At 40.2% G+C, this 14,393-nt stretch overlaps 1 protein-coding gene across 1 annotated transcript in view; it reads right to left on the minus strand.

Annotated features, from left to right (window-relative positions):
* Positions 1 to 14,393, minus strand: part of prkx (protein kinase X-linked) — a 52,133-nt gene that overhangs the window by 424 nt on the left and 37,316 nt on the right. The window lies entirely within an intron of this gene.

A 14,393-nucleotide genomic window follows, 5' to 3' on the forward strand; every position in this document is an offset into this window, starting at 1 on the left:
GAAACAATCTGCACATAGATGTTAAGTTTACAGTTCATTCATCTTGGTTGCACCCCTTTGTCACATTATCACAAGCGGACGCAGAGGCAGAGGAGAAGGTTAACTTAAGCTTCCTGCACGAAGAATAAAAACAAATGTGAACTTAGATTTTCCTAACTGATTGCAGAAAAAGAGGCCAGATTATTCAGGGAATCCGGGATTAATGCAGGTGTGGCAGATGAGTGTAGCAGGAGTTTATACATTTTTTATTCCTGGTGTTGTTGCAACTTCTCTGATAATTTTTGTCCTTTTGTTCCTTTTAAAAATGCTGCATTTATTTATTATTAAATTAATGTGACGTGAAAGGGGTTTGCAGATGAACCCAAACTGTGACTGGTCCTCACTTTTCAATTGATTTCAATTCAGTTCAGTTCATTGCAGTTCAATTCGCTTCAATTCAATTCAATTCATCCATCCATTTTCTATAGCGCTTATCCGTCATGGTTGCGGGGGAGCTGGAGCCCAGCTGACTACAGGCGAGAGGCGGGGTCCATCCTGGACTGGTCGCCAGTCAATCGCAGGGTCTCAATTTAATTCGATACAATTCAATTCAATTTATTTATACAGAACCAAAACATGACACTTTCCAGTTAGAACAGGTGTAAGCCATGCTCTTTAGTTCTACAGAACTTTTTTTTTTTAGCTTCAATTTCTCTTTGTGGTCTTTTTTTGTTTGTTTGTTTTGTTTTTGGTTGTACAGCACACAGATTTACAGTTTTTTATTCACGCTCTATGCTCTCATTAACCTCATTTCCAGCACTGTAGCAGGCAGCTGTAGTGAAATGACAAACACCAAGCCAGTGCTGAAAGGAGAATGAATATTGCAAATGAACGCTAACGTTGCTTTGCGTCAGCCAGATTTGTAAATGGGCAAGTCAAAGTGGCCAAAACATCAGTCATTACCTCTATTTTCCTGATTTTCTCGGAAACTGTTAAAACAGCCTTAAACGGTATTCGTTTTCCAGTTTGGAGGTCAGATTGGAAAATGAACACATCTACAATGTCACTAATAACCCATCATTGCACACAAAAATCATGAATGCACCATGAGTACAGTAAATACAGTAAATACCATTTGACATAATTTCTACACCATTTAAGTTTGATTATCTTGAACGATCTTGTAGGTCTTGCCGAACTAGACTGGTGATATTCTCAGATTTACTAAATTTAAGAGTAATTACACAGAGTGAAGGTTATTAAATCACCTTGCTGACGAGCTGCCTCAGTCCATTTTCTGGTCACCTGAGGCATATCATGAGTGTAAATTGATTGGTGGACTTTACTTCAGCAGTTTGCAGTTGACTTTCGAGGGATCGATCCTCTAAGTTAAGTGGTGAGAAAGGCAACAAATACAGGTGTCGAAAGCTCACTGGAGAAAGTATGACATCCTAAATGGAGTCTGAGCATAAATGTGCTGCTCAATGCAAAAAAAAATTGGCAGATTTCCAAAGTACGATCCAATAAACCTCAGTGAAACAGTTTACAGCCATCGGTTCCAATACAAACAACATTATTCTCCATTTTCCAGCAGTTCTGTTCCTGGAACTCGACGTCACTCCTCAGAGTTATTACCTTAAAAGAGGAAGGAGGCCGTTAATCACAAAATGAATGCCTACCAGGCAACTTGATGGATTATTCTCAGGACTGATGAGGCTGTCTTGTTCCAGGATATTTGATTGACTTTAACTAGCAGTGGCTTCCAATGAGCAGACGAAGGTGATGTGAAATTAAAAGCAGTCAGATAGATTGATAGATTTAATGGTTTCTGTAACTGTGGGACTTTGCTATTTGCTATAAATTAAGTTAATTGGCTACTCTACATTGCATGCGTGATTGCCAATAAAAATCATCTGGTTTGTTGATCATTTATGAAGGATGCAAATGATGTTAGTGATTTAATAACCTGCATTAACATATGCTAAGAGCTATTGAAATATTTCACCACAGGAACCATCAAGCCAACACACAGCAAGTTATTCACACTAGGTGTAAACCACTTAAGGGTCTACAGATTAAGTTTGACAATAGTAAAGCCAACCAGAAATTTAAAGACAAAATAGGTTTTTGTGTCAGGACTGAACTACGGACCAGAACCCAAATGCACGACTCTTAAAGTTTCAAAATAAAAGTTTTTATTTCCAAAAGCACAAAACTGAAAATCACTCTTCAAAGAGGAAAAAACTATACTAAGAAACAAAAACTCACTAGACTGAAGCTTGGCTAAGAAAACGAACTGAAAATCACTGGAGCAAAGTAACAAAATAACAAGACTCGACAATAGCAAAGGCATGGAGACGCTTGTTGTTCAACACAATCGACAAGACAAACTGGCACAGGACAAAGGGGGACGAGGACTATATATACACACAAGGTAAGGACACAGGTGGAAACAATCAGGGCGGAGACAGGTAATCCCAAAGGAGGGAAAACAGACAAAGGGAAAAGGCAAAGCTCACGACAATAGACACAGACAGGAAGTAGCAACAAAATAAAACAGGAAATCACAACACAACATAGACACAAGACAAAACTGATAACTTTAATAACAACGTTTCCCGCACATGATATTTTGGTGAACAAAGCAAGATTCTGAAAAATAATACTGGCACCAAAGCACAGGTACTGACAGTAGTATCCATGAAAGAGCTTTTAGGCAGAGAGAGTTGAATGACATCCACGTTACAAAAATCCCTGACGGAGGGCATCAAATGGACATTTAATTTTACAAAAACGTCTTGATGATTATCATGCAAAAGCCCTTTCGCTGACACGCTGTCAATCGCAAAGCAGAGCCCGCAGAGCTGACTGACATATTGAGAGTATCTGTCAAACTGCATCAGATGGATGGAGTGTTATGACATCTGTACTAGGACTGAATATGTCGGTGGAAATTACAGCTGTGCAGCACATCAAGCAGACTTCTGTCTAGAAATAAAAAAGATTTTTGGGGAATTTTCACCGTGATTAAAAGTAATCCCGGCCGGTTATTTCCTTGGTGCAGTGAATGGAAAAGAGAGCTGCAATGGCCACAACATTGCTTGGTTAAACTTAATAGCTTGAGTTTGGGAGTCATTACATTATTTGATTGTTTTTTTTTTTAAACACGATTACTTTTGCTGAGTTCATGTTTTATCTTTACAATGAGGGATTTCTTGCATGAAGATTGGTCTATGATGAAAGGGTCCACAGGAATTCGTTTCATTTGCTTAAAGTACATTACAGATAGATCTATAAAACATATAAAAACCACTGCACTGTAGGAAAATTCTGTCAACAGCGAATTTATTTCAGGAGAGGAAGAGTGGTCGCTTTAATCTGGGAAAATGAAACATATCTTGTGACCTTGTGGGTTCTTTAATTTTTATGGCTGAACCATATTTAGTTTAACAATGTTAAATTCAAGCTGTTTTGAATATTTAATTCTATTATTCTCACATTAGAAATAACTACTATTTAATGAGAATAACCTGATTCTGAATTTCAGTTATTTTGGTGTTCTGTTCTTCACTTCTGCCATCAATTAGTCTTGTTTTGACTTTAATTTGTGATGTGTGGACAGAAACTAATCTTAATCAAATTAAGGCAATGTCAACTTAAAAAGACAAATACTGTCATGTATACTTCGACAACAACAACATTGCTATATGATATTTAGCTCAGATTACACAATTACACAGCTCCACAGGACTATTTTACTGAATTTGTGATATAACAATACAACAGGTTTTTTAAAAAATATTAAATGTTATATTTTGGGAACCTTAAGAGTCAGCCCAGAGTTCAGTAAATTACATTTCCATGGAACAATGGCAGTATTCTCATCCACTGGAGTGTAAGTGGCAGATGGCCGCCCACCTAGAGCCGGGGTCTGCTCCGAGGTTTCTGCCTTGCTTATGGGGGGAAATGTTGGATTCTCTGTATTATAAAATTTAATGAAAGAGTAAGTTCTAGAAATGCTATAATCGGAAAGTGTCATGAGATAGCTTTTGTTGTGAATTGAATTAAATTTACATGGTTGAGCCCTACTGACCCTGTTTGTGGAAATTTAAGAATGTCATGTACGTATGATGTCTAGACAGGTAATCGTGTAGGACCTAACCACTTAAGTTTGAGTTTTGTTGTAACTTAACTTTAAGTAAAAACATAATCAATACATTAACGTTTGTGGCCATGCGCGAATAATGTGATGATAGTTTCAATATGATTATTATGTTGAATATGCTGAAGAAAAGTTTAATCCAGATGGTATTTTGCTAAAGATAATAGTAGCATGTGAACACAATATGCGGCAGGTGAAGTTTAAACACTGCATAGTTGAACATACAGTGTATATCAACCTTCTAAGACCCCCACTGGTCCAGTGTTGTTACATATGAGGACAGGGCCTGTGGATGACTAGACCCTCTGTGCTCAGCCAGCTACCATGACACACCTGAAAATACACTGAGATTAACAGAAAGGCTAAGCGTCTGAATATGTCTGAATGTGTGTCTGTATGACAGAGAGACAGACTGAATGAGAATGGCAATAAAAGAGGGAGAGATTATTCCTGCCTTTACACACACTGTAAATCTCTCTCAGTCAGACATATGGCTTTCATATGTGCTTAGGGTGATTTTCTGCGATCTAATGACGATTTGCTTGGAATGAAGCCCACAGATCCCAGGCGAGAGCTCTTGGATACAGTTTGGACATTACGTAAACGCCAAGGGAAAGCCTAACGCCTGGAAAGTCAGAATGTAAAATCCTCAACATCTGCAGATGCATCCCCGAACTGGGGCGTTTGAGGCTAACGAGTCCGCAGAAGGTAAAAGGGATTAGCTCTTCATCCTTCTTCGCTCAAGACTGTTTTCAGTGAAAGAAGTAGCACAAGGTGAAGCGGAATCCCTCAAGATTTATTCACACACCCACGCCATTTCAGCTTCTGAGAGCCAAGGCAAAAAAAAAAAAAAAAAATTGGGAATAAGGTACAGATTTAAGAGTTTTCCTGAACTTTAAGTCATTACTGAGAAAAGGTAGCTTTACAGTCTGAGGAGATGTGAGGAGAGGAAAAAATAAGTCACTGCCGGATGGAAAATCCTCCACGACCTCGTCACCTCTGAACATATTTTCGAACCTTAACATGTGTCAGTCTTTACAACACAATCTCGACTGATTCCCCCCACCCCCCATGTTCTCTGCACTGTAAGAGCCTGACCCGTAGCAGATGACAGCGGGAAGGTTGACGCATGTCACTCAAACTCAAGCTGTGATATATATATATTTTATTTTTTCTGCCAGACAAGACTCTTGAAAGAAGGGAGTTTTATTCCAGCAATTCAATTCACAACTCACTGAATAGAATTTCGAAAGGTATTCCCCAGTTTTGAAAATCATGCTGGACATTTCTTTTGCAGAATCAAATACCAATATTCTCTGATAATGTGGAAAATAATGTTTTTGGAGGGAGGAAGATAAGGGAGTGAAGGCTGAGCTAGAGTTTGTACTTCATACTGGACTTAACCCTCTCCACCAGAAACATACAAAGGCATGCTCACGGGGAGCAGGAATAACATCTGTATTTCTGTTCTTTAGACACACCTTACAGGCACAAAGCTGCAGAAAAAACAAACAGCACACTCCCTCACAACCACACGGGACCAAACACAAATGCCTGGAGCCCAGCATAACCAAATATCCACTGCATTAATACGGCATAACCATAATACATGTTTATTTTCCAAAAGGAATAAAGCCTTCTTCTTAAATTTGTTCCTGCGGAATTGCTTTTAAAGACATTTTTTTGTTGTTGATGGAGAAAAATGAACAAATTCTAATGAAACTTGTACATGTTGCTTTCATCCCACAACAGATACAGGGAGTCTTTTCTACCAATTCAATTCAATTCAGTTTATTTATATAGCGCAAATTCACAACAAAAGTTATCTTTCCAATTAGAGCAGGTCTAGACCAAACTCTTTAATTAAATTGTAATACAGAGAGCCCAACATTCCCCCTTGAGCAAGCACTTCACAATAGTGGCGAGGAAAAACTGCCTTTTAGAAGGCAGAAACCTCGGAGCAGACCCCGGCTCAAGACTGGCTTCTGACCCTAGCATTAGAAATTTCTAAGTATCACAGGGAATGTACATTATATCACATCTCGGGTTTTATTTTTGTAACTCTGGCCTTTTATCTGTAATAATAGCAGGAAACCCAAAAGATTATCAAAACTTTTTCATTTTGAGGTCAAAATAAAGTGAGGGGGCTCTGGTAGAACACGGTTGTCTGGAAAAAAACTGAACCAGGACAAAATCCAGACATGTCAGGTCACTGTTGTTGCTTTAAATATTCAACAGTGAGCTGAGAGTAAATGTAGTCAAGCTCCATAAATCACCCGATTATGATGTTACGAATAGTTTGCTGACGTTTGAATTGGCGAGAGGGCTGCCAGATGAGACAACATAACTTTCAGGAAGAATTTTAATTTGTTATGATTTACTGGTTTTGAAGCACATTATTTTAGGCAGCTGAGGTTGTTGATATCTTAAATTTGTTCTTTCTGGGTCAAGTTATAGCTGGAATACCTTAAAAATATAATGACATAGATTGATGTTGATGGAAAATTACGGGTGTGGAGGAAGTTTTGGGGCAGCTCCGTCGGAGGACTTTATACTGAACTGCTGACCCTGGCTGATGTGGTTTCAGTGGTGTGGTGCACTTTGAGCATAGTTCCACATTACTTCGATTTCAGAATAAGTCGATGCTTCTTTGCATCGAAATGAGCCGCACGATGTGGTTCGCGCATCTGATCAGGATCCATCTTGGCCACCTCTCCTCAGGTGTACACATGGCAGGAGACCCTGGGAGAACACACTGGAGGGATTACGGAGAGGAGGAAATGGATAGATGAACGGATGGATAGATTGATAGGTTAGTTACAACTTATAAACTCCATAAAAAAGTGCTTTTCTAATTCTTCTTCTTCAACATGTGATCAGCAAATGTCTGTCCATCGCCCTGAGGAAGCTCCTGCCAGTTGTTCCCCCCCCTCCTCCTCCTCTTCCTGTAGTTGTGTGTGCTCAGTTTTGTATTCTGCTGGCCTCATTTTAGAGAATAACCAGCCTCCTCCTGCCTGCTGTGCTTATAGTTGTGCTCAGACCCTACAGATGCCTCATGTCGACTGGCTGCTGCACAGAAGAAAAGAAATGTTCTGCCCGCCATCATAAAGCCGTCGCTAACACGCAGAGTCGCCTGAGACGGAGGAGCAGAAGGTCAGACTGGAGCCCTGCAACTGGCTGCCAGGTGTTGAGCAGCCGGGCTCGATGTCATTAAACATACACACTAATTACAGGTGTGTTAAAGGGTTCATACGCATTAAATACACACACATATACATATGACAACAGGCATTTACAAAGATGCTGGCACTGGCAGTTAGCACAGCAGGGGGAGAAATTTGGAGTTTTCCTGTCCCTTTGATTGTCGCCTTTAGACCTTTATGATCGAGAACGAGACAACATATGCAAAACGTACATTTGCAATTGCAAAAATACTGATGATAAATGACAGACTTACAGTTACTTTCTTCTACTGCTTTGAACTGTGTGCTTAGTTCTGATCACAGGCTGCATTTTTCTCCTATGAAAAAACACTGGAAAAACTCATGAAAGGATATGTAATGTAATGCCTCATACTGTTCATAGGAAACTCAATTAACATCCCAGACTTAAATCACATGACTCAATGATTAAGTGCCAAAAGGGCAAAAAACAAAACGTGGAAAACAAATTTGGTATACGTATATTCAATGAACATTGAAGGCCAGTTGATTGTATGTTTGAAAAAGTCGATCAAAATGATAGACTGAAATGACACAATAATTGTCAATGAACTGATTTATCTATTTACATGATTTTTGATTGGTATTAATGCATCCATTTGCAATATATTTAGGGAAACCCTAATCACTGCAAGGATTATTTTCATTGACAACTTGAATGAAGGAAACACTACATCTATGTACTGCACTAAACTCACAAAAAAAGTGGCCAAGGTGGTTGACGAGTGTCCAGTCTATGGTTGGGTTTAGGCAACAAAAGCTCTTTGGTTAAAATGAGTGTTTTCAGTTAAACAACATATTACATTCCCATGAATCTCTGCTGTATAATGTGCTAAATGTGCCAATAAACTAAGACGATTCCCACGGCAAACAATAGAGGCTACCTGCTAAACCTCAGAATATAAGCCTTATGCCTTAGCCGTAACGCTGTACGATACACCCTCACAGAGCCGTTAGCTAGCCTCTTACAGTGTAGTCTTGCTTAACATAAAAAAAGGAAGGAAAATTAAATTGTATAAAAACTGATGTGGAAGGTTTTCTGATGAGAATAACTCTTTTCTGCTTTACCTACAAAGGTGGTGAACTTCAGCAACGCAAACTAGTATCCATTAACCTTTTATGTCCAAATATTGATTTGAACCTGGATTTACCCTACCTGTATAAACATACAGATGATAGATACAAGGCCTACATCAAGTCCACATGCACTGTGGAGGGTTCCATAAGGGGAAGGTCTTTCCATACTCAAGGGAGCAACAGATCAGCTGTAAAATGACTCCCTTGTCTGACATTTCCAATACACAAAGATGAGTAAGGCTGGAACATGAGAAAGCTGGGGGCGAATAATGATGTGCAAGGCACAGAGTTTCACGGGAGAGCGGGGCCACCTGTTTTTCAACAAGAAACCGCACACATTCAGCAATGTTTGATTGTGTCATTGCGGAAAGATTTTTTTTTTTTTTTACAGGTGGATTTTTTTTTTTTTTGCTTCGAGTCATGAAGAAGTTGAGACCCGAATGCGTCAGTCCTGGAGTTATATTCAGAACCAGACAACGGAAATAAACCAGCCTCTGCGATGATGTCCCTGCTCCTAATGGTCCCCACGGAGCTCATGGGTATCAAAGAGCATAATTTCAAATCTAAGGCACGTCTGCTCGTTCTGCAAATCCCCTCTTCATTGAGTGTCTCCCTCTCAGCAGCGTCTGCTCCCCTGGGCACAAGCCAGCCGCTCTGTTTCCTCAGCTGGGGATGTGGAATTCAGCCAGGCCCATTTGTCTCCATCAACACAGAGATCCGTCTCTGTAGAGTAATGTTCAGCGATCCAGAACAAACTCATACTAGCTCAGAGTTTGTGAAATAACGCATTGCAGAGCTGCTGGCTGTTTTTAAAGGTGCTGAAGAGCTCGTTGAAAGCCGGTGTTTAGTTCAATTATAGCTGGAGTGAAGGATTGAGGGTTTGCTGAAAGGCAGCACTTTGTGGTCAAAAAGCCGTGCTGTTACATCGATGTGTCAGTTCGCCAATATTGGCCTTTAAATAAAAATCGGACATCTGCCAGTTAGATGTTGTAAAGGGAGCGATGATGGGGCTTTCAGGATGTAGTGCAAACACTGACAAACTGTTAATATCAATTTTAGTAAATAAACTCATACTCCCGGCTAATAAAGTATACCTATTGTTTGTTCTGTCAAAGACAGAGATTCAGTCAGTTCAAAATCTTTCAGCAGAATGATCTAAAACCCTGACTGGTGTTTCACACAGAATGTGTTAAGAGAAGAAGTCATTCCAGTCGATGGAGGCGTTTGTTCTTGCTGACTCACCCGCAGCATCATTAGTGTAAATGATCTAAATGCTGCTGCAGAAACCTTCCTAAAAACCTTTCTACCCTTTCAGGGCAGAACTGTAAAGCTATACTTGGAAAATGCACTTTTGTGATTTTTGGGGGCAATTTTACATATAATTCTAAAGAAATAGAAACATGCACTACAAAATATTAGTACATTAGTATTGTGTGTGTATCCGAGTCCTGATATATTTAAATCTTCTAGCTCTACTCTACCAAAAACCACAAAAACTACCTCACTGAGCCCCATTATTGCACTGACTGCCATGTACTGCGACGGGGACGGCCTGGCTGGAGGCATTATGCTTTGGGTTGTCCATGTGCCCGCCTGTACATATGTTCCATTCTTGTGAATGTGATACCTGAGTGAGCTTCATTTGGAACCAGTTGGCTTGGAGCTGGGAGCCACGGTGAAGAAAAGTCAGAAACATTAAGACGGACTAGTTTGAGTCTTGGGGTTCTGCCATTTGAAAGACAAAAGCGCTGATCTCATTGTTGGCCTTCAAACCCTTTAGATACATGCTCTGAGACAGTCCCCAAAACCTTCAGCCACAGCAAAAACAGTGTCCCATCCATGTATGTGGGATTTAGAAAATCCCTCTCCCCAATGAGGAGGTCACGAACTGTCCTCCTAAAGGGGTCAATTCCATAGATAACACTGTATACTCAATCTCTCTAGAATGAAGGCACACTCTCTTAATAACTCTTTTCAGTACAATGAGAAAACTGCATGGACTTACTACAAAGCCTGGAAAACAGTGAGATTTGTCATGTCTCATACATGTGGAAACCATCTTGACTTGAATGATGATGTCATGGAGAAGCGCTTTAAGAGGGCATATTGTGCTTTTTGGGGTTTTCCCTTTCACTTAGTGTGTTGTATAGCTTTTTGATGCCTGTAAAATGTTAAATAAGCCAGATTTAGTGTCAGTTGCAGTTGAAAAGATATCTAGATTCCATATTACCATAGATTTCCAAACACGTATCTAAAAATCCTTTCAGCTGCACCCCGAGCATGATCTGATAATTATGACTGTTCCAGCAATGGGACCCATCACAATTCATATTGATCAATGAACAATATGAATTGTTCATTGATCAGTTTCTTATGTGTCTAAGGCTGGTTTTGGTTTATTTGAACAGTGATTAATTCAATAATGTAAGTAAGATATAAAGATATAACGCAGCTTAAAGGGGAAGTATCTCTGCAGTATATCTATAGTATATTGATATCAATATCTGCTAGCTGCTAATAGAGCCAGAGATTGCTCACATTTAATGCTCTCCTAGTAGATTTGTTATACCAGTACTACTTCAGTTTTGTTCTGTTTTCTGTCCATGCTCATGGATCAACAGGAAGTAAGGGAAGTCACACCTGAGCAGAAAAACTACCAGAAGCTGATGGAAACCATCTGTCCACGCAGCATTTCGATACAAATCTAATTCCCAGGTTGCCCATCTGACAAGCAGGTGAGCAGCAGGACCTCATTAGCAAAAGATTGAGCCCTTTTGGGGTGGGCAAAAACCAAAGATTGAGTTTATACAGAAAACAGGAGCACTGCCGATGAGATCCCAAAGTGAGGGGGGAAAGAAAGGACCCCTATGAGCCGGACCCCTATGAGCTGAAAAGCTGAAAAGATAAAGAGATCAGTTTATTTTGGAGAAATGAAACTGATGATCAAAGACAGTGTAAAAAGACAAAAAAATGTGATTCTGCTAAAGTGTCTCATGACCTTGCTTGACCTGAAACTGAACCAGCTGCTTCTCCTATAGGTCAATGGAATAAAGGGAGACAGAGATGGGAATACACTCCGGCGGTAGAGCCAGGCAAACATGATCGGCTCGGGCCAACTGTGAGGCTGTCGCTGACAATTCATGTGATGATAGCAGCCTGTTTGTGTTATCGTGCTCCCATCGGGTAATGAAATGATGAAGTTATGTTCATGCTGGGCTGAGTTTGCCTGGCTCAGTTGAAGCAGAGCAGTCGGGGGGGAAAAGATGGGGAAAATATAGCCTGTGGTGCTCAAAGTGAGGCATTCAATGACACCGTAAGTCCAGATAATGAATTATATTCTACTTTGCTTTAAAGCTGTGCTTATCAACATCAGGACTGGATCAAATGACTATGTGTAATGTGATGTGGCGTGGAGTCCACAGAGGATTCTCACCAACACCAACCATTTACTGGTGGATGCAAACAAGACTCTGCTGGCTGTAGATGTAAACCACTGTTTGCCAACACGTCTATAACTTGACGATACTTCATGCTTATATTGTGTTGGCAGTTATTCAACAGTTTAAACTGTATGTTATTGTGAAAATGTTGTGTTTTGCCCAATAGATACTGAGCTTAGCCTACTGCATCTTGGCCTACTGCAGCTGAAACGCAATCCGAAAGAAAATCATGAACTAACTCTTCACTTCATCATCATTTTATGCTCTGGAAACTGAGACAGAGTGAGGGGAAAGATGTAATTTGGAACAAAAGATGATTTAAGACTTTCCTCCAGAGGTAATGTGCTTACATAACTACAAACCTAAAAACTGATACAGGTAGTGGATCATGAATATATGGGATGCTCAGGGATGAGCCAGATGGAACAGCAGGCTTCTGAGTGTTGGGAGTCAAGCGGATGCATCTCTGAAACAGAAACACATGGATGCCTTGTGAGCAATGCTGCAGAGGAGAGCGAATGAGCATATGGAGAGGGGAATCACGGGGATTAAAGCCAAACTGACACATGGAGATGGAAACAAAAGAGAAGAGGAGAAACACGGTCCAACAACTCAGCAAACACCTGCTTCAGGTAGGAAATTCCACACTTACAGATATGTCACAATCAAGAGCCCGAGCCAAAGTGTTGCAACTGCAGGTAAGACGTGGAATAGTTTCGCGCTGCTTTTGAAACGTCGGCGCTGTCAGCCCAAAACGCGTTTCATGGGGCACTGAAACAGCCATAAACCTTCAACTTTAAGTCTAGATGGATGATACAGCGATTGTTGTCATGTTAACTTTTCAAATCAAATATATTATTGTGTTACACATAAACTCATACAGGCCAGGAGCAGGAGTTGGAAGAATATTTCAAAATCAAATCTTAAGGTCAGAACTGTGTACAATAAAATTCATAAACTACAGACATTAACCTTTACTGTGTAGTATTGATACAACCTGAATAAATACTAAAACCATCTAGCTTTCCTCCTTTTCCAGGCTTCTGAGACAAACTTAAACACATCAAAATTAAACATGACGGTTTCCATTTTTTTTGCTCATCTGGACATCTGGAATATTTCAAGGTTTAGTTCAGCCATTTCATGGAACATTAAGATCAAATCAACATAAACTGTGAGTATTAAAAAAAAAAAAAATCACTTTCCACTTCACCCAAATCACACAGCTTACACAATCTGTTCTCATGAATATTTTTGTATTGACCGACCTCAGTGGCCAGAGGAAGAATATCATCTGATATGTGCATATCAAACTTTTGTTTGATATGCACATTCTAGTCAAGTAATTGCTTGAGTAAAGCTCGTCATATATTCTGTTGCTGCATATAAGGCAGCAGGAGTAAACATTCATATCATTTCTCCTTCCCTCTCTCTCTCTCTCTCTCTCTCTCTCTCTCTCAATCTCTTGAGGGGTCCTGCTCAAGGTTTCTTCCTGTTAAAAGGGAGTTTTTCCTTGCCACTTTCTGCTTGCTTGGGGGTTCAGGCTCTGGATCTCTGTAAAGCATCTAGAGACAATTTTGATTGTATAAGGTGCTATATAAATAAAATTGAACTGAACTGAATCCAACCGGTCAAGACAGACGGCTGCCCATCCTGAGCTGGGGTCTGCTCCGAGGTTTCTGCCTTCTAAAAGGCAGTTTTTCCTGCCACGTCTCATCTCATAGCTGTCTATTATTTTACAGCATTTAGGAGCACTTTGTTAAATTCACCCCCTTTTGACTGAACCTTTTTTTTTGGTCCCTGGCGTTTCTTTCTCCTGTGTTGTCCATTTCTTTTCTCCTCACTGCTGCTTGGCCAAGCACATTCCATGCACTGACTGAATGCTGTGCTGATGTGTAAAGTGTGTGAACCAACCAGTCATGGGTGATGACAGAGATTATTCTATCAGGTTAAAAGCAGATGGGGGGGGCGGGGGGCGACTAATGCCTACAGTTCTTAGGTACTATAGATGGTCTGTGTGTTTTTTCTTTGATTTATCCAGTTCATTTAGCATTTTTTAACACTGGCCTGACACTGCAGGCCAATAAGTTTGCCAGACGTTATTGCACATAAAATAGAAATCAAATAGCTACTGCTTTCCGCAATAACATTTCTGTCAGCAGCCTGGACTCCATGCAGACTGCATATAGCTGTTCACAATGAATCATCACCGATACGACATCTCCAGACACGTCTAAAAGACTACAGAGAAAGACTGAGACAAGACATTATTTAAACACATGCCCACAGACACACACTCACCAGCTATGTCTGCACGTTATCAGTGTACGCCGTGATGACAGGCCGAGGAGGCTGTGATTTAGAAACAGGATCGCTGTGCATTTCAACAGCAGGCTGCAGAGTATAAGGTAACCAGATTTCAGTGATAGCACTGTGCTTCAGTGAGTTATTCATGATTCATAAAGAGATGAACTGACGGGACTTTTCATGGAGTAAGTATCTAAACACCCTCCA

Source organism: Scatophagus argus, chromosome 24 (assembly GCF_020382885.2).
Source record: "Scatophagus argus isolate fScaArg1 chromosome 24, fScaArg1.pri, whole genome shotgun sequence".
Taxonomy (NCBI): domain Eukaryota; kingdom Metazoa; phylum Chordata; class Actinopteri; family Scatophagidae; genus Scatophagus; species Scatophagus argus.